Raw genomic sequence first — 20,535 nt, forward strand, 5'->3', positions numbered from 1 at the left:
GGTATGAAGAACCGGTGGTCAAGTACTGTAAAAGACGACCCTGACCTCGACATATTTGAGCACTGTCTGAGCAAGCAAGCTGGTCGTTACCGAGTGCCCCTGATGATGCAGGAGCCTGGCATTCCTGCCGGTAGTGACAACAGACAGCTTGCAGCACGTCGACTAAATCTGCAGCTGAACCGATTCAGGGAACAACCCGACCTGCTGAAACAGTACGACGAAGCCATCACTGCTTATTTCAAGGATGGTCATGCCGAAAGAGTTGATCAAGAGCAGATTCCAGGCCCGAACGTTTATTACATGCCGCATCATGTTGTGATCCGTCAAGATGCAGTGACCACCAAGCTCCGGGTTGTTTTTGACGCGTCGTCACATGTCGTCGGAAAACCGTGCCTGAATGACGTTTTATCGAAAGGGGTGAAGCTTGGTGTTGACATCGTGCAACTATTGCTATCCTTTCGTTGCTACCCAGTGATTCTTGTGGCAGACATCAAGAAAGCCTATCTGCAAATGCTCATTCGACCAGAAGACCGCGACTTACTACGCTTTCTATGGGTTCAGCAACTGCCAACCAAGGAAGAGCCCAGCCCACCCATTGTCGCATGGCGCATGACTAGGGTCCCTTTCGGAGCAGCATCAAGTCCCTTTCTGCTTGCCGCCACGATACGCCATCATTTAGCGTCGTGTCGGGAAAAATTTCCTGTGACAGTGGCGCTTCTGGAGAAGGCGTTTTACGTGGATGACCTCATACTTGGGGTGTCCACGGCGGAACAAGCCATGACTGTATACAAGGAAACACGCGCCATATTCGCTGACGCCTGCATGGAGCTACGGAAATGGGCATCAAACTCCGACCTGCTAAAGCAACACTTTATCCAAGATAACGTGGCCATTGAGACTGAAACAGGAGATGACCATCTCATGAAGGTTTTGGGCGTGCCGTGGGAGCGTAAAGGCGATACCGTCGCATTGACAGTGCGCAACGCAGCCTCCTTTGCCACAAACAGTCCGGCCACCAAGCGCACGATCCTTCAAACTGTAGCTAGAGTTTACGATCCGCTCGGTTATCTTTCCCCCTTCACCGTGGAAGGGAAGTTAATTTTCCAAGACCTGTGGAAGCGGAAGCACTCCTGGGATAACACGCTGCCAGATGAAGTACAAGCTGCATGGAACGCGTGGTGCGCCGAGTTACCAGAGGTCCAGGCACAGATTCCTCGCTACGTGTTTCTGCACGACAGTAGCGTAGAGCTGGCATTTGAACTGCACATATTTACTGATGCCAGTCCTAAGGCTTATGGTGCGTGTATCTACGTTCGGGCGCTTTCTGCCGACGGGGCATGCGTCACACGATTGCTCATCAGCCGAAGTCGCGTCGCTCCGCTCAAGACGATGTCCCTGCTGCGACTGGAGCTCATCGCCTTCGTTAGTGGAGCACGGCTAGCGGAGTACGTACGGTCCGTGCCACTTCTCCAGCAGGCATCCGCTCGATTTTGGACCGACTCCCTCGTCGCTATTCACTGGATCCGAGCAAAAACAAGAAATCGAGATCTTTTCATCTTTTGCCAGGGAACTTGCACGGGTCCTGGCCAGGGTTACACGGGTCCGAATTTATAGCCTTTATGAGATGTATTAGTTATGCAAGGCTATTTTAATCACATTGGTATAAGCCAGTTGAACCTGCTGAAGCACCTTGTTGAATCACCCTGTTTCTTCCCTCTCGTTATTTCGTTTTGAATTATGTTGCCATATTGTTTATTATCAGTACACAGTATTCTCATTGTTGGCACAATTTCTGAGAAGGTGAAATCGCTGGCATTGTGTCCATGTCTTCTTTTGTCCTCATTACAAGTATGCTGTTAATTTTTGCCATGAATCAATACCAAAGTTGCCCAATATTCAGTCCTAAACAGAGCAGCTATGGTTGATCAAGAATCTAGTGTCCAACGTGTTTAAATACGAAGTGAACCTCACTAACATTCACACCCCTTTACACCATAATGCTAACTTGACTGACATCAAAATCTACCCGTATGGTGGTACACAGGACAAGAGTAACACTTCTGGTGTTGTTTCGCATTACCTTACCTTCGTGTATTTTTCGCCCTACTTAGCAGCCTACTACTTAGCAGCCTCACAATTTTGCATTTGTTTCACGTTTTGTTAAAAGGTCTGCAATAACTATAGTGAAGTGTGAGTCCTTGGCGAGAAATTCATTTTTATGGACACAGAAAGCTTAATCAACTTCTTTTTTTGTATCATTTTCAGGAAGACATTTCTGGCAAAGCAGCAAGAGTTGCTCGCCCACTGCTTGTGTACGAGACAGTGTATTGTGGGAACACTCCACTGTGCCTCATTGTACACTATCTCGAACATTTCTTAAATCTTACAGCATTTGGGCAAATACTGGGATTGATGCAGAGTGTTATGTATGATACTGCGTGCAACCTTTTTAGTAGCATGTGCATTTGAAAATTTCGCATTGTTCAAAATGACACTTAGTGGAACTGGCTTTATTCAGCTAACTTTATCCTAAAATGAACAGCTGGGCGAGCTCATGTGTATTCTTAGTTAAAGAAAATGTGGAAAAAAAACCCACAGCACAAAGAAATGAGAATGAAAGGCACAGGATGATGCGCTACTAGCAAATTAAGTTTAATGCAAACCACAGAAAGATATACACACACAGCATGAAAAACTACAATATTAAAGAATTACGCAGTCGCAGAAAGAGTAAAAACATGTCTAAAAAGACAAGCACGTGTTAAACTTCAGTTGCTAGTACTGCGTCGTCCCGTCCCCTTCATTTCTACATGTATTGTGGTTTTGTTTTCCCGCTTTGTTTTACTATAAACTTAAGTACTCACTGCTTTACAGTCTATAAGTATGTGGTTAAATTTTCTTCAACCTCATGGCATATCAAGTACTAGGATCCAATGTGCCAAGCCATCAGCCACTATTTATAAGAAATGTTTAATTTTGGGCACATTATTGCCTAACTTCAAGTTCATCTTGAAGCCATAATGCTGGGCTTAATTTTCAATGTGGTAATTATGCATAAGCCATGAAGTGAGGAATTAAATATGAAGATCTTTAAGTTGCAGATGGCACTAGCTGGCATGGATATATTGTAAACATGTATGTACTAATTATGCATAATAGAAGTATTGGTACATTGTAGTCATGTCATAACGCCGACAAGTTCTTAAGCATAATTCCAGAAATTTACGTTAGTTTTCAGATATCTGTGAGCAAATATGTGCATCAATATATGAAGGCCGCGTTGTCATTTTGTGCGCATTGCTGAATGATTTTATAAATTGTGGTAAGTGGATCTACAATCAATTTTAGACTTTTCTGCAGGAAACTCAACTGTATGATCATGTGCGACATGTTTTGACGCCATAGTGCGAACTAATGCAATAAAAATACTAGAACATGCTTATCTGCATGGTTGCATATTTCTCAAAAGTAAAGCTAGCGTTAATGTACTAATTTAGTTGCCTTCATGTGTAGGCTGACACCAAGTTCCTTGTGCATCCCATTTCTTTGGATTGTGCTTAGATGCTGGCACTGTGAAGTGCACGTATCAGTATGCATTATGAGGAGGTTCTACACACTACTTTCATGCTGCTTTACTGCTGTGAATTATATATAGTGCGTGGGCTATATTGTGTATGTTGTTCCATGTGTTCAGTATTGGGTGCAGGTTCTGTGCACCAAAATGGAAATATATGTATGCTTACACTGACATGAGGACTGCTTCTGTTTTTATTCCAATAAAATAGTGCAAACACTGTTTCTTGTATCAGTTGAGGTATGACTATTTGTCGTGCATGCAAATGGAAGCAATTAACTTCTGCATGAAATACAAATTGGTGAAACACTGCTCGCTCAATGCAACGGCCTGTGTTTTATTACCAAACAAGTAGAACAGATGATTTACACATTAGAACACATTGTGGAAGAGAAATAGGTGACAGGCAGTTAGGCAACAAGTCATCACTGTGTTCTAGCGTAAGTTGGGTGATATTTCAGTAATTGTAGCATAATTGAAGGTGCCTGTTGTATAAGTGAACTTCAAGATAATGTGCAGGTGGACGAGGGAGTGCACATATGACCGAGTTTTTCCAGTTTTGTACCTATTTGCTACAGTCCTCGTGTTTCTGTGTTATGTATGTAACATTCTGAATTGTGAACAAGCCAACCTGTCTACTGCTGTGAATATAGTATACTAGAAATTCAAGCGAACCATTATTTTCTGGAGAACAGCTGTTTCATTGAGGAGGAGTGTAATATATATATATTTTTAATTCGTTCTGCGTCATCTGTGCACAGGGAATGCCAAGTACAAATGGACGTTCACAAGGGTGAAGTGAAGTGCATTAACTTTTTAACTTTTTTATTTGGCGGGAGACCTGTCACTGGTAAATTTGTGGATGTTGTGCTCGACCAACGTTACTAGATTAGCTTGACATCGGAGCACACTTTTGGCATTCGCTTTAGCGCGGTCTTGTGATGCTTAACAACAACGGTTAATAAGTAAGACAGTAGGTAGTCTACGAGTATGAAAGCAACTAAATGCAAAATATCAGTTATAGAGAACCACTGTATGTCATGCTAAAGCGCGAATTGCAAATAAATGCTCATTGCGGAAATAGATTATCGTTCAACTGCTCAGAAGGCGCTGTTGCCCCTGCGTGCAGCTCGCTACAGTAGGCGCGCTTTAAATGCACCTAATGTAGGCGCGTTACAATATCCTTGTAACTGTAGCGTCTGCGTGTGTAACTTTTATATGCTATGGGAGCGTCAGCCGAGAGCGCCCCGACGGTAGAAGAGAACGACGGACACGATCGCGGCTCGCGCTCAGTGGCCGTTGACAGTGTTGACAGTGAGTCGCGGCCGACTCTTGGAATGATAAAGACGTGTTGCTCAGTGCACGGGGAGATCGAGCGGCTGTGCTCAGCGTCTCGTCCTCGTCTCTGAGGGTTTCTGCGCAGCGGCTGGCCCAGACCTCTACAATGCAAACACAGGTGGTCTTAGAACAGCTCAGAACACGCTGCTGCCACTGGACGCGTGCAGCTCGTGGCAGAAATTACTAAAATTGCCCCCAGAATACGCCCATGAAATGCAGATACGTTCGGCCAACTGAAGATACCTTTGTCACGCTGATATCCACGAATTTCGGGCGAGCAAGCATTGTCGATATATAGAGAAGCACTCAAGAGGGCACACGTTTATCATTTTTATAACGGCACGACACGACGAACGGAAGAATTCGGAGCCGAAGGTGTTCACTTCGGCCTGCATGATGCCCCACAAATTATGTAGCTTAAACACAGGCCGATGGTTGTTCTTTGAAGACGACTGGAAGCAAAAGTACTCTCAGTGAGTTGACAGTGAAATATTTCGACCTTACCGCTGAATCCATCTTCGGGATATCTTCGACGTGAAGTGTATTATCGAAAGGTCAAAGGGTCGTGTGCATTCTCTGTCAACAAAATAATAGCGTTAAAACCCTCAGCTGTAATCCAACCTCATGGTTCGCGAGGGGCCGCTCTGCGGTCTGTTAATTAAGAACCTGCTTGCAACTCGATCTATGCACGCACTGATCAAGTCAGCACGAGATCCGTGTCGTTAGAACTCAACGCCACACACAAGTTTTGTAAAGTTTGAGGCCAGTTATGACGTACAAGACTAATCGAAACAAGCGAGGCACAAGAAACTGCGATACCGAAAAGGTCCTGCGGCCAAATTTAAGTTACACTCGAACGTGCGCGGGCGCACCGAGTTCAGCAGACGACAGTTGGCTTCTACCGGAAGTGAGTCATCTTTTCGAAAACTCGCAACGAAGTTTTTCCATATTTCAGCCTGTTTATTCAACTACAACTACTATTATACAAAGTGTCAACGGGAACAAGCGCATATGATCCAAACACCGCTCTTGATTTATGTCGGCTATTGGCCAATAAGCATGCTATGTCTTTTGCGACGTAAACTGGCAGATCCGCGACGTCAACGTGCAGACGCCCCGCCCACCGACGAGAGTGAGAAGCGGCCTCTGTTTGAAAAGAGGGCGCCTGAGGAAACGGTAACTTCGCGCTCCGCTTGTGGCCTTTACGCGGAGCGCACGACGGTAATATTTCGCAGAGCAGTTCATAGCCGTGTCAGCTTTTCGCAGGATGTGTTTTTTGAACAAGCTCAAGGGGTGCTTCATGATCCCTTCAACGCCATTTTAACGTACAAGGAAGACACGACGAGTGCGATGTGCTCTTGTCGGGTGGCGACAACGCAGCGCGCGCTCCCGGGGCAAGCGAAAGAAATAAACAAAGTGGAGAGAGGGGTTAACTTGGAGCACGGCGCAAGAATAAACTCAGGTGCTGACACTCTCCCCCCAACGCATGGAAAACCGCAATCCACGCGCGGCCAGATAATGTTAGGTTCTTATCAGCTGACTTGCAGTTTCATCGGCGCCTTCTTGGAGGGCGCTACGAAAAGCGGGCCAGTCGTCTCCATAGCAACGCGCATTCTGCCAATAATGTGCCTTTTTCTGGCATGTGCAGCCGCGCTGTTTTGAAGCCAGGCGTTTTTGTTCGTGTGCTTCTATGCGCGGTCGTTTTATGCACTTGTGTCGAAGAAGGTGGCAACGGACTGCTTAGAAGTGTTTGCAATGGGTGGGACGTGCTTCGACTAAACTGCCGTTCTGGCTGTCGGACTTGCGCGGAGCTTGTGCTTCTCTTCAAAGCGCCGTTCGACTGGGATCATCTGGAGCATTGGCGCCGTGCAGTTCCTGGGCAGAATGCCTACAGAGTGAATGCCTTGAGCAGACGAAACTACAAGTGCGCGCGAGCGGATCTTGAGTGGGCTTTGAGTTCAGCCCGATCGATTCGCGTTCACGACATTCACACCCTGGGCGAGGTGTTTTCATGTTAGCGAATCCTCAAGCTTGGTACACTTTTCATTTTAATCTGAAATAACGAATTTCCTTCGCCTTTTGAGAGTTACTGACGCCACTACGAACGAAAGCGTTGGGGAGGCAGAAGAATTTCAAGTCGCCAGCACTACTTCGTTGGGTCCGGGTTGGGCGACGAAGCCATGGACGCTGCCGCACAAAACCGTGATGCTACGCTGCATGAGAAATTAGTGATGTCCGCGTACGCCGACGCGAATGGGTATGTTCAATCATTTCTCACAAACTGACTCGGTTGCGTCTGAAACTTTCGACTGCCAAAATAGAGGCACCCCACAGGGAGCCATACTATCCCCGATATCTTTTCATGTAGGCCTCATAAAGCTAGCATGTGGGCTGAAAAACCTGAAAGGTAGGGGCAGCTCTTCACGATGGCGATGTCACTTCATGGGTAAAGGGTGGTCTTATGCGGAAAAATAAAAACGCCAGGCCTGCGCTGAAACCGCAGCACAGTCACAGCGAAAGCTAGAAGAGCGGCGTTTCTAGAGCCCGTTAAGCACTCTTGGGGCTACAATACAAGTACACTATGAAGGTACCCACTACTCCATAAATTACAATTTTTGTGAAGTTGGGAAGCACCTACTAAGCCATTATTCGTCATTCTGCGGAGATGCGAGGCACCAGCTACACGTCTGTAAGGCATTAAGTGCACTTTGTTGACGCGACGACTGATGACGATGAAGAATTATGGCTCAGCCCTTTGTAATAGGTTGGGATCTTTAAACGGCCCACCGGTTATGTAATTTGCATTGGGTGACGCCCGGTCGCGATTTCCCTCTCCCGTCATGCTGTATAACATACATTGACGTGGGAAAGAGACGGGGGGGGGCGAAGAACTTTACTGAGACCCCGAGGAAATGGATCATGCGCTTATGGGCTTCCTTGTCAACCAATACAAGTGCACTTGCGAGGAACCCACTACGCTATAAATCATTGTAATTTTACTGAGACCCCGAGGAAGTGGATCATGCGCTTATGGGCTTCCTTGGCAACCATTACAAGTGCACTTACGAGGACACCACTACGCTATAAATCATTGTAATTTTTGAGAAGTAGGGCAGCAGGCACTGTGCCATTTTTCGTCATTCTACGGAGAGCGTTGGTACCTGCTAAACGCATGTAAGGCATTATGCGCACTTTGTTGATGTTGTGCCTGATGACGATGAAGAATTAGTGCAGAGCCCTTTGTAATGGGTTGGAAGCATTCAACAACCTACTCGTTGCGCAATTCGCATTGCGTGACGCCTGGTTACAGAATTCGCGTTGCGCGACGCTTGGTGCTTATTTTACTCTTCTACCACGCTATATTGCATATGCTAATGTGGTTCCTTCCCGACATGAAGCCTGTATAGGACCTTTTTGCAAAGCAGTTTCAAGCACCGGCATGGCTCAGAGGTTGAATACTGGGCTCCCACGCAGAGGGCCCAGGTTCGAACCTCTTTCCATCCTGGAATTTTTTTCTTATTTCGTTTTTTTTCTTATTTCGAGGGATACTGGTTACGGACACCGGCGACGGCGGCGGCGGCGGACAACTACGGCGCCAAAAACGGCCGGTGAAATGATCTCATAACAGCTTTCGCTGTAAAACGAGTGTGAGCGTAGCCATGGCCCGACCATATCTGCCTGAATTTATTTTTTTCTGGATAAAGCTTATTTTTCCTCCTAGTGTGCGAGTTGTCTGGGGTGCAAATCATTGCTCCGGTAAGAGTCGTATTGACAGTTCATTTTACTGTTATTCTCGTTACTGCCATAGCAACAGCTTCGGTCAACGTTCGTGATTCTTTTTAGCAGAAGACCGAAAAATAGCTAAAAGGTCGTTGCGCGGGCGGCGGAGAGCGTTGTCTGCTTGGCGGAGCCGCCAAGCGGCGTCGAGGGGGCGAAGTCGAGAGAGAGGACACTCACGCGGCACCACCGTGGTTTGGCTACTCGCGGGCGCTCTCCGCCTAGAGCCATTAGATGGCGCTACTCTCAACTGACCCATGACCGAACATATTTTGGTCGCTTAGGCGCGCGCAGTGTCAAGAGCTGAATATTCTTCCAGTGTGATGATCAAATCTTTATTCTCTCAAAAGAGCGGACCGACCCAAAGATCGGTTAAGCTGCTTAGAGGAGGTCAGCGGGAATTCGTTGGCGTGACTACAGCGGGACTTGGAGCATTAAAAATAGGTGGAAGCGAGGTGTTGCATCGTCGGTGTGGCGTGTTATCGAGATATGGCGCTAGTTTGTGCATTGGAATCGCAAACTTCATTCAAAATCCATGGGATCCCATGGAGGGTAGGGAGAGTGTGCAACCGTATTTCTCTTCACTAGCCACCAGGGGAGCTGAGCGCCACCATACCAGCGCATGAGGCGGCACGGCGCAACAGGGGTTTCTTCTTAACGGACCTCTTACTGTAATAAAACGGAAACTTGGGCCAATTGGTTCCACTTGATATTTACCGGCAGCGCAACCACACACATGGAAAGAGAAAAGAAGCGAAACGCTGCGTTTCGCTTCTTTACTTTGTCCGTGTGTGTAACGGTTGCGCTGCCGGTGACGGACGTCTTACTACCAGCCACGGTGTTAGAATAGGTTAGTTGTACCGACGCGCCGCTTCCGCCGCGCAGCCTCCCCGCCGAGCACGGAGACGCGCTTCGCATTTTTTCCGACAGCTTGCGCTGGGTATATCGAGGCTTCAGGTCGGCCGCGTCGCTTACAAAGCTGCATTTACGACAACTCTTCAACTGGTGGCCGTTCGTTTCTTATCAGGGTAACCGCACATATCACTCTGATTTGAAAGTAAACGCACAACATCAAGAAAATTTAGTGGCGGTAGCCAACAGATGGAAACCCATAGGAAATATAGCTTCTGCGAACAGCGATAATGAGTTTACAGGTGAACACGAATTTCAAAAATATTTTAGCTCGTGCACAAGTAAGGCCACCGTGGCAAATTGGGTGAGGCCGCTGTGACGAGCTGGGTTAATATCTGGTGTTTTACGTCCCAAAACCACGATATGATTGAGAGACGCCGTAATGGAGGGCTCTGAAAATTTCAACCATCTAGTATTCTTTAAAGTGCACTGACATTGCACAGGTCTCCACCGAAATGTGACCGCGGCGGCCGGCATCGAACCCGCGACCTTCGGGTCAGCAGCCGAGCATCTTAGCCACTGATCCACCGTGGCGGACCCGAACTGGGTTAGTCAAAAAGAAAAAGCTATTCCCCAAAAAAGAAAGCGGGGCCGAGGGGGTTGGGGTTGACGTTTCACTAAATGATGGTTGTCGGAAGAAAGCAACACATTTGACAATGGTAGCTTAGAAATTCTTCTCATGGGTTGTCGTGCATGCACCATATCGGATGGATTCAAGCAGCCGCCTTTGCAACGTTTACACGTGCTGGCTGGCGCGTGGTAATGAAGGTTAACGTCCGTTTAACGACCAATCCATCATGAATCACCATGTGCCATTCTGATTGTGCCTCTCGTTATTCGTCACAGAAATGCTGTTTGTCGTAGTAGCAGAAGCAGAACTTTGTGCCCTGCTCAGGGTGCACAAATGTGAAATGGTCGTGCTCGTTCCCTTTCCGCGTCTTAACCATTTGCTTTCCAGTTTTTTCTTTCGGTAATGACAGGAATTGAGAGTGACACCATATTCCGTGACGTCACTGTATGACCCGTTAAAACTAACACGCCAAAGCAGAGGAGGCCCCATTCGTGCACATACGTTCGCCAGTCGAAATGCCTGCCATCCAAATGCTAGCCTATTTGAAATTGCTTAGCCTTGTTCCTCGTGTCCTCCAAGGCAGCACGCCGCCATTGGAGCGATCTTGGCCCGACGTCGGCAAATGACGGCAGCAATATTGGCCCCACGTCGGCAAATCACGCTCGCGCTACTTTCACCCGCATCGGCCCGACGTTGGCAAGCCGCCGTTGGGCCGATGCGCGCTTGCCGGCTTCGGGCCGACGTGGGCTAGCCAGCGTCGGTCAGAGACGGGCCTGCCGTTATTCAGCCGATGATGGCAAGCCGTCATTGGGCCTATGCATGCTAGCCGATGCTGGCGTGGTGTACGTCGGCCCCGCCGACGTCGGGTATCCGCCAGCGTGACTGTTTACACCCGTTATTATGTCTTAGCTGTGGTGGATTACCGTGCGTTAAGTACGGTACTACTGTACTGTCGTGGTCTGCACGTAGCTAGTTTATATGGGGACACCGGCGGTAGTTGCTCGATGCGTAAAGTAACTTGATCAGGTAGGCTGATACACGTGTTATAAAGTGAAATGGCTGCGTGCCGACCACGGCAGTTCGGTATTACTCTGGTTACTGTACTGTAAGTCAGCAGCGCTAAAATAGACTATTCGCGGCCCAATGGCATTCATCGACTATCATTGGTGCCATATTCGAAAACTGCTTCCTAATTAGAACGACTGCTCCACTGATGTCTTAGTGTGCGATTAAGACCCACAATTCTGTCGAACCGTGCAAGGTCGAGAACGAAAGTCAATATTGTCTCTAACACAACTAAATTGATGAAAGGCCCGCTGAACCAACTACGCATGCGTCTGAGAAATTAAGGAGCAACAGATTTGCAAGGTGATAAACACAAATTTATTCACAGATATGAATATACGCCAGCAGTTCCGGAATAATTATGCCATAAAGGAATATCTAAACATCTATAGATACCGTAGCCAACATCTAAAACAACCCCACAGCCACCGTATTCCTAAAAAAAAGCAGGACAATCCTAATCGAGAATGGGGTCAGGCGCAAAATCATAGGCGTGAGCAGGGTTCCCCTTCAGAGGGGGGGGGGGGAAGGTTCATCGCGGCACCTCCCCCCTCCCTATTAAGTCAATGTGTTTGGCAGACCTTGCACCCACCTCTTCTTAGGTGACTACGGGGGCTGGCCGCCCTCTGCCCCACTGTGCGCACGCCTATGCGAAGAGTTACAATCTCTTCAACGTTATGCGCGGCACATTCACTGTAAATATTGAAAGAACTAGAACGGGCAAAAATAGGAATAAGGATTAACGAAGAATATCTTAGCTACTTGCGTTTTGCGGACGATATCGCGCTTTTCAGTAACGACGGTGCCGAATCACCAAAAAATTCTGGAGATGTAAACGAAGGCAGCATTAAAGTAGGATTAAAGACGGACCCGAAGAAAAGAAAGATAATGTTAGGCGGCTTGCCGAAAAAGCGAGATTAAGAGTGGCAACTAGACTAGAAGATTGTGTATACGCGTGAGCTAATTACGAGCAGAGGAGCCCCCCCCCCCCCGCTACGTTTATTAAATTCACCAAGGAACGGTAGGTATTCGCAACACATGACTGGCAATTACATTAGCGTTATCCTTTAAGCGGAAATTGCAATTTTTTCAGTGATAACTTAAAGGGACCCTCCAACACTTTTCCTGACCTCATTGTTTTACAGTTTTTACTTTTGGGTTGCGTAGACTGGAGGCTGAAGAGATTAGTGCAGCAAGAACGGCAGCGGTAGGGGCACGCAGTCCGAAGTTATTCAGCCTAGAACACTCAAAATACAATAAAATGGAGGCCTACCCTCAACTCGATTTTCGCGGGGTCACCTGACCACGTTTCACTCGCCCTGTGACGTCTGATGGCGCCCCAATGAAATGAACTGAAAGATCCTACGTACGGCAAGCTTGCATACAATGTTGGCCGTTCTTTCCAACGTATTGATGACGCCGTTGCGATAGTAACAAACAATGTGGTGCATTAAGAGTGAACTGCGCGTGCGAAACGAGGCAGATCGTGAACGCCTCTACATTTTTTCTAGTTTTAGTCGTGTTTCTTGTTGCGACGGCGTCTATATCAACGCTCTTACATTTTTTTCCCTTCAGTTTCTACAAACAACGGCGCCTGGAACGTCCCGAGCGCGTTTCCCTCCAGCGCCGTGGCGTTCGGCGCATTCTTTGCCGGGCGCTGCAGTTTTAAAGCTGAAATGTCTAAGATCGCTTGTCTAGTTGGTGTTCAGTGAAAAAAGCATGCTCAAGAAAAAGTAAACCCAATAATAACCCCTTTTGTGATGCAACACCGCTATTACTTCTAACGTTACATTTATCCAATCATAGGCCAGCGCCCATCTTCGTCATTTCCGCCCGCAATAGTTCTGGCGAGCGCCACTACGCGTTGATGCGGTCAGCAGCGATGTAGGCGCTTCAAAAAAGTGTTGGAGGGCCCCTTTAAGAGCCAAAAAGATGGATAAACTGCTGCACGCGACGCGAAAAACTTTGCGAGCGGTACCACAAGATCCCATCAACTCTACATCTAAACTAGACACGCACGCATTCCTAATCTAAAGGTAAGATTGTAACAGAAACGAATCGTGCATAAAAACCACTCATGGTCAATAGAAAATACGCTATAAGAAGAAAACAAAAATCTGGTGACACGTAACAGTAGTGAACACGCGGCCTTATATGAACACATGGCCTTATATAACATGGAAGCAGGGGGCCACTGGTTTCTCGCTGCGGTGATCTCTGCCGAAAATATTGCCGAAATCCTGCCGCGTATCCGTCTCGTGCACGATTTTGACTTTCCACCACACATGTCCGTACACCGCACTTCTTGAAGAATTCATTTTTTCACTCGGGGACAGCGCAACACACGAGGACAAAAGAGAAGGAAACGGACAATACGGCGCTGAGTTGAACACAGCGCCGAGGACAACACAGCGCCGTGTTGTCCGTTTCCTTCTCTTTTGTCCTCGTGTGTTGCGCTGTCCCCGAGTGAAAAAATGAATCCCAACCAACTGGCCCAACTTACCGTTTTGCTTCTTGAAGAATTCTGCTGGTCGGAGTGAAAAAAACCTGCTCCCGCAGCTACGATTGTCCCTCCGTCGGGACGGCTACCCTACCCTGCCTGGTCAAGCGAGTTTCGCGACAATGACGCTGAACGATGGGAAGGGAGAGAGGGGGGGTAGAGGTTGAAGAAGAGGGAAAAAAATCGAATTCTCCCTTCTTCAAAGCATGGCTCAACCTACCACAATGGTGTGCGATCCCCCCAGCATGTCTATGGACATGCCCTTTGAGAAAGGCGTTCGTCGAATTTTCAATGCATCACTTGTTGCCACATGTCGCTACATGAAAACTTTGCGTACACCACGTTGGAGCCACATTTTTCCTCGTATTTCCGTGCCATAATAATAATTTTATGCGACTGTTTCTGAAAGCACGTGGGAAGCAATCGTTGAGTGAGATCTTTACTTGAAGAAGATATGTATGCCACAAAATGGACGGCAACGAAGTGCAAATACGAACTGACAAACACGTGGCAAACACGTGTTTGTTATTTCGTTAAAAATGGTCAGCGGGCTAGTTGATTTGGAAACATTCAAACGACAATACGTCTCTTCACTTCGCCCGGTCTTTTTTGCACCGTACCTATTTTTCTCAAGTAATGAACCAACTAGCTCAGCAATAGGCCTTGCTGAGCTTTTTACTATTTCCATAAAGTAAAATTACGTGACATCACTGAAGCAAATGCGCTTGTTACGCTTGACCCAAACACGCGCGTGAGTAAATATGTGTAAACACAGAGATCGGAAACTGTCCGTGTAGTATATTAGCGCTCGCGCCACACATTCAGCGGCTGAAAGGATGTAGCGCTATAAATATGATGACAGGCTCGATTTATTCACAGAATTAGTATTCACATAAAACTTCTTCCGCTAAAAGTATTCGTGCGGGAATGTTCGGGTGAATTTTGATGCTGGATACATAGTGAAGTCAGCCGACCAGTGGCAAAAACATTTACAAAACAGAAGTACTTCGAATTTGGCCCATGAAGTTAATGGTATGTGTTATAACGTTTCAACATTTTTGATAGCGTTGAACAACTGGTCAACGAAGTGGCCATCTAATTTGAGTCAGTTATTCTTCTAAAGACCACCTGTTTTTGGTAGAAAAGTGAGTGTGCTAGTGATAGTTGTTAGTCATTGTCATAGCAGAAACTAATAAGAGAATGCAAGCTATTCAGTGGGCGATACTTCGCGCCCCGAGTCGTACGTGCGGCATTAGCACGGCACAATATTGGAACTTTGTTATTTGTGCTAGTACAGCAATCCATGTGGCGGCATTCTGCAGCTTAAGCTACAAATATTCAAGCGCCTAATGCTCTATTGCATTACGATTGTATCCTAGGCGGGCGAGCTGCCGGGCTTCTTCGGCGGTCTGAAGGTAGAGCGCAACGTAAAGGTTATTCTCGCCACTGACGGCCGGCAACACGGCGTCCAGCGTCGTTGAGGGGCTTCCGTGAACTAGTTTGAACGGCGTCATATGTGCGCCGTTTCTTACACTGCCTTGTTGACTTCATGTTAGGTGCGGAAGATATTATGGCGTCCCATGTCATGTGTTCGACGTACAGTACATTGCCAGCATGTCGGCAAGGGTTTCATTTAGCCGCTCGATGAGGTCATTCGCCTGCGGGTCCGTCGGTGACTTGTGTGGCTCTATTTCAAGATGGTTTGCGTTAGCTCTGCCGTAAAAGCCGCACCTCTGTCGGTGACGAAGACTTTTGCAGCGCCGCGACGCAGGAGGACGTTCTCAACAGGGCATGTATAACTGTCTGAAGGGAGACAAGAGAGTTCCAACATCGTCGATAAGCCATCGGCTCCGCCGATGTCAGCTGAAGCACGGCAGAAAGACTGCATGCTCGGCCCAATGTTCCCGGTGAAAACCATCGGCTCGGCCTATGTCGGCGAAAGTACGGCAAAACGGCTGCTAACTCGGCCCAATGTTGCCGGTGAAAGCCATCGGCTGAGCCGATATCGGCGGAAGAACAGCAAAACGGCGGCAAACTCGGCCCAATGTTGCCGGTGAAAGCCCAACATCGGCTGAATGGCGGCAAAATTGGCCCAACTTTGCCGGCGAAAGTCAACGGCTCCGCCGATATCGGCGCCAGGCTGGCAATGCTGGCCCGAGGTGGGGCCGCGCACAGCCGCCGTAAAACCAATATCGGCGCGACCAATATCGGCTTATTTCCAAAACTTATTGTCCAGATGGGCAAGAAGTGCTTTGTGCCGCGATGCAACTCGGGCTACAAATCGTGAAGGCTTCCCTTTTCGCTGCTCCGAAGGATAGTGTTTTCTCTTTTTGCTACCACCAACTCACTTTAGTACCATTCTACATTCTTTCGCATGATTTAGCCGCACCATACAATACTCGAGCTAAAGCAGCTTTTTCAGGCAAAAATATGTAAAATTCGTAGATCGTGCCAATATTGTGATAAAATTCTTGGCGCACCATAACGTACATATCTTGCAGTTTATTTATTTCGAATGTATCAAAGAGCAGCTTCGTAGCCATCGGTCACAAGGTGTCGCCCACTTTATTGCATTCTATTTCAATCCTGTATTTTCCGACGTGGGAGCGGCGCGTCACGTCCTTGTGCATGCCCCGAGAGACCTAAATAGAGTTATTCTATTCCATTACAATAAAGCATTCGTCTTCGCGCAAATGTTTAGGGAATTTGCAAATAAGTGGTTCGTAGTAAAAGATTCTCTATAGGGTCACTTGATCTCGTATGCGAAATGCCCCTTACGCATGACACCTGCTCTTTATATGATACTGACCGCAAATACATCAATTAATCTTTCGAGGGCAAATGAAGGGTGAATTCAACACGCGTCACGCAACTGCAGATTTACTTAGTAGACAAAATGCGGGCACGATCGCCTAGGCCATGGTGTTGCCGACGCCTAGGGTGGTGTTTATGAGCTTCACGCCACATGCCAAACCGTCATGCATAAAACAATACTAAGCCTTTATATTTCACTGATGTCTATGATATTACAATACCACACAATCCTCACAGGGCGATATCTTAAACACGCTAAAACACCGAATGTTAGACGCGTCAGGTTTGCTCTGGGTATAGCCAGGCGGCCACCGTCCCGCGCGCGGCTCCTTTCGGCAAGAAAGGGGTCCCCGATTTCTCCTCATTCCAACGCGCCGTCGCTCTACCTAAACTACTCTAACACCGTGCTACCAGCTTTAACGGCTTCGCTGTTGAAATCATCGTCCCGATACATAAAAAGAACATGGGAGTGAAAAATGCATGCATTACTTAGGAACAATATTTAATTAAGCAATCAAGAACTAGAGTCCACTTATTCATTTGCGCGCATAGAACGGCTTAAGGCGCACGACATGAATTTCTTGAGGTCGTGCGCTGCGCTCCTGAGAGCTTGTAATGCCTAGAGTTACTGTATATGCTACCTTAAAGGCGCGTTTACACTAGAACGACACGACACCGATTTCCGTCTGCCGACTGTCGCCGGGAGTGTCTTTTGTCGTGCCGTCGTCCTATTTACACTGAAACGACGCCAACAATCGGCCGATCGTCTATGAAAGACGCCGTCCGCGTCTTATCGCGCTCCCAGCCTCTCGTCGGCCGATTCTCTTGTCACACAGCAGGCGCGCACAGCGACACCGACTAAACTTGCGCGCTAAAGTTGAAAACGGGGGAACATCTGCAGCTCATTTCGGCCGTCCTCCCTCCTCTACCATTGTCCCTCTCGGGGTAGCGGGGTAGCCGCACCCCCGGCCCCGCCACCCCTTTCGGCGTCGGGGACGGGGGTGCGGACAGACAAAGGGAAGCAAAGAATTGACGTCGGAGCGGTGCGCGAGATGCCCATTGTCAAATCCCCCAAGATCTACCCCTTCGACGTTCGAAGCAACGACATGGGAAAATTTTCGCTCGGCCACCGATCTCCCGAAGAGCTCCCGACGACACGTCGGCCGATACGTTCTGCTGGTGTTTTTGGTCTGCCATCCTGTTACACTACTACGACATGCTGTCTTTGGAGGCGTCGGCGTCGTTGTCGGCCTAGTGTGACCAGACGGTCCGGCGACATCGTCGGCGGGCGACTCGTCGGACGACCGTCTGCGTCTGCCTCGTGTCTGCATCGGTGTCGTGTCGCTCTAGTGTAAACGCGCCTTTAGGTAGCAGAGTTGCGCAAAGGTCTAGCTAGCAAGCACAGCTATGCGGCGAGGACGCTCTCCGTTTTTGCAGGTGATATGGCTACCGGGTCACTGATCGACACGTTTGGCCTGTCGAAGACCAGTGATTAACCTTACTGTGAATGACTAGTGTCGATCCAGTTCGCTGCAGTGGTGCCATCGAGAAATACAAAAATTGGCCCGAGCGGCAGCTTCTCCGCAACGCATGGTTGGTAGCGCCGTTTGGAAGACAGATGCGCAACTCTGCTACCTAAAGGTAGCATATACAGTAACTGTACTAATGCCGTCCGGGACATCGTAGTCCAGCGGCCGAAAAAGTCGGAGTACCTTGTATGGCCTGAAGTAACGTCAAAGTTTTTCACTGAGTCCACGTCGGCGTATAGGTGTCCAGACCCAAACAAAGTCTCCAGGGCGGTATTCCATGTTGCGTCGTCGAAGATTGTAGTGACCACTGTCGATCCTCTGCTTATTCTTGATACTGTTGTGCCAGAGCACCTGACCGAACGTGGAAGCGGGGATCAAACCCTGCATGCTTTGTCTGCAATCCGGGGAAAACGGCGTCTTCACCCGGCCGGCCCCGTCAACTGACGCCAGTCGTTCTTCAAGGCTGCCCAGCTATGGAAAGGCTGCTCAACTCCTGCGGTGTAAAGGAGGTTCAACACCTGCGGCCGGCGGACGGTCAAAATACGAAGAGGACGCCAACACCTGCGTGCGGCTTCTGGCAGCGCGTCGCAATTGAGACTTCTAGCAGCGCGCCGCAATTTAGAGAACTTGAATAGGAGCCAACACCTGCGTGCGGCTTCTGGCAGCGCGTCGCAATTGAGACTTCTAGCAGCGCGCCGCAATTTGGAGAACTTGAATAGGAGCCAACACCTGCGACCGGCGGACAGTCAACAGGACAATGGACGGCTAGACGATTTAAGGCCGTGCCGGTCCGTGGAACGGAAGAGAGGGAGATCGGAGAAGGAGAACGACTCGAACGGAGTCGAACCAGCCGACGTGGTCGGGCTGGCAGTCATGTTGCCTGGTAGCAAAAGTATGTAAATAGTTGTACATAAAATCTTTTCCTTCTTCACCTTGCCATTACTGACTACTCCGAGCACGATACACACCCGTGTTCGCACCGGCCACGCAACCCGAGTCCCAACAGCGGTTCCAGAGGAGGGATGCAACGACGCGTATTCCCAGCAGCGAGCCTGAGGGACGACATCGGAACCTAAAGGTGGCGGTAGCGATGGGCCACGCAACCTCATTCGTAACAGTGGTGGCAGCGGTGGGATGCAACGACCTCGGATCCTACGCCGCGCACCCGAGGGGCCCTACCTCATTCCTAACAGTGGATGGCAGCTCGGTGGGATCGGCCAGCGTCAGCTACCCTGGTGTGGTGAGTGCCTGAAGTTTACCTCTTATTGCCAGACCTAGCTAGCCTAAGTCATTGTTAGCAGGTTTTGACTTTTGTTGTTGGCTTAAAACTTTGTTTGGTCAGCCAAGAATTGGATGGTCTGACCACTTTGTTTTGTAGAGGGTAAACGAGGCGGAGTGTAGGGTCAGTATGGACAAGTTCAGTGTGCAGGACGTCCTTGAAATTTGCCAGGAGTTGGGCATTTCGGTTGGCTCGGCCAAGCGGAAACGACAGATCCTCCCGATTATGGAGGCAGAGAGGGTGACTGTCGAGGAGGCCCGGGAAGCTCATGAGGAGATTCGAGCTAGAAAGGAGGAAAGGGATAAAGAGAAAGCTGCCGAGCAGGAACATGAGTTGAACCTAAGGGAGCTGGAACTTCGTATATCCGCCGCAAGACAGGTTCCCATAGTGAGGGAGGCGGTAAAGATGGAAGACCTTTTGCAGCCGTTCGAAATTGGCCAGGACATCGCACTCTTTCTTGTTAATTTTGAGCGAACGTGCGAGAAGGCCGGATTCTCCCTCGAAAGTTGGCCGCAAGAGTTGCTAACTCTTCTTCCGTGCGAGGCCGCCGATGTTATAGCTAGACTCAATAGGAAGGACGCTGTATCGTATGACAAGGTCAAAGAGGCGCTGTTGCGCAAATGTCGCTTGTCAGCAAAAGCATTCAGACAGCGTTTGAGTCATACGCGCGAAGCTAGGGCATCGGACGAGGGCACGCATGGGGGAAGAGGAAAGATGGCCAACCGGCACACAGAGTGCCTCGGACGTAGGAAAGGCTCAGTTTTAGCCTTAGTGTCAGACGGCCTGCAGGAAGTAACTGAGGTTAAGGATACGTTGTTCAGCCAGTGGGGTAATGTAGGTTCGGCCGAATGCAAAGGCCCAAGAGAGAGGTCTTTGCAGGGCAGTGATAAAGCCCCAGTAATGGAAGAGACTCCTCAGAGCAAGCTGACTAGCTTAGAGAGCGTCGCGGCTGTCGTTCAGTCACAGGACATAACTGACGAAGACCGCGAGGATAGCTCAGTTCAGCCATTTGGAGCTTTGACTCCACAGAGTTCCGTACATTCGAGTACGAGGGACGAGGCGTCTAGTATTGTGAGCCGCTCCGAGGCGCAAAAGGATGAGGCGCGCCGCAGAGACCAAGAGGTCGAGAGGCGTCGCGAGGCACAGGAGGCTGAGGCCCGTCGCGAGGCGCTTCAG

At 48.7% G+C, this 20,535-nt stretch overlaps 1 protein-coding gene across 1 annotated transcript in view; it reads left to right on the top strand.

Annotated features, from left to right (window-relative positions):
• Window positions 1–20,535, top strand: part of LOC119383896 (peptide transporter family 1) — a 658,636-nt gene that overhangs the window by 86,094 nt on the left and 552,007 nt on the right. The window lies entirely within an intron of this gene.

The sequence above is a fragment of the Rhipicephalus sanguineus genome, chromosome 1, assembly GCF_013339695.2.
Source record: "Rhipicephalus sanguineus isolate Rsan-2018 chromosome 1, BIME_Rsan_1.4, whole genome shotgun sequence".
NCBI classification, from domain to species: Eukaryota; Metazoa; Arthropoda; class Arachnida; order Ixodida; family Ixodidae; genus Rhipicephalus; species Rhipicephalus sanguineus.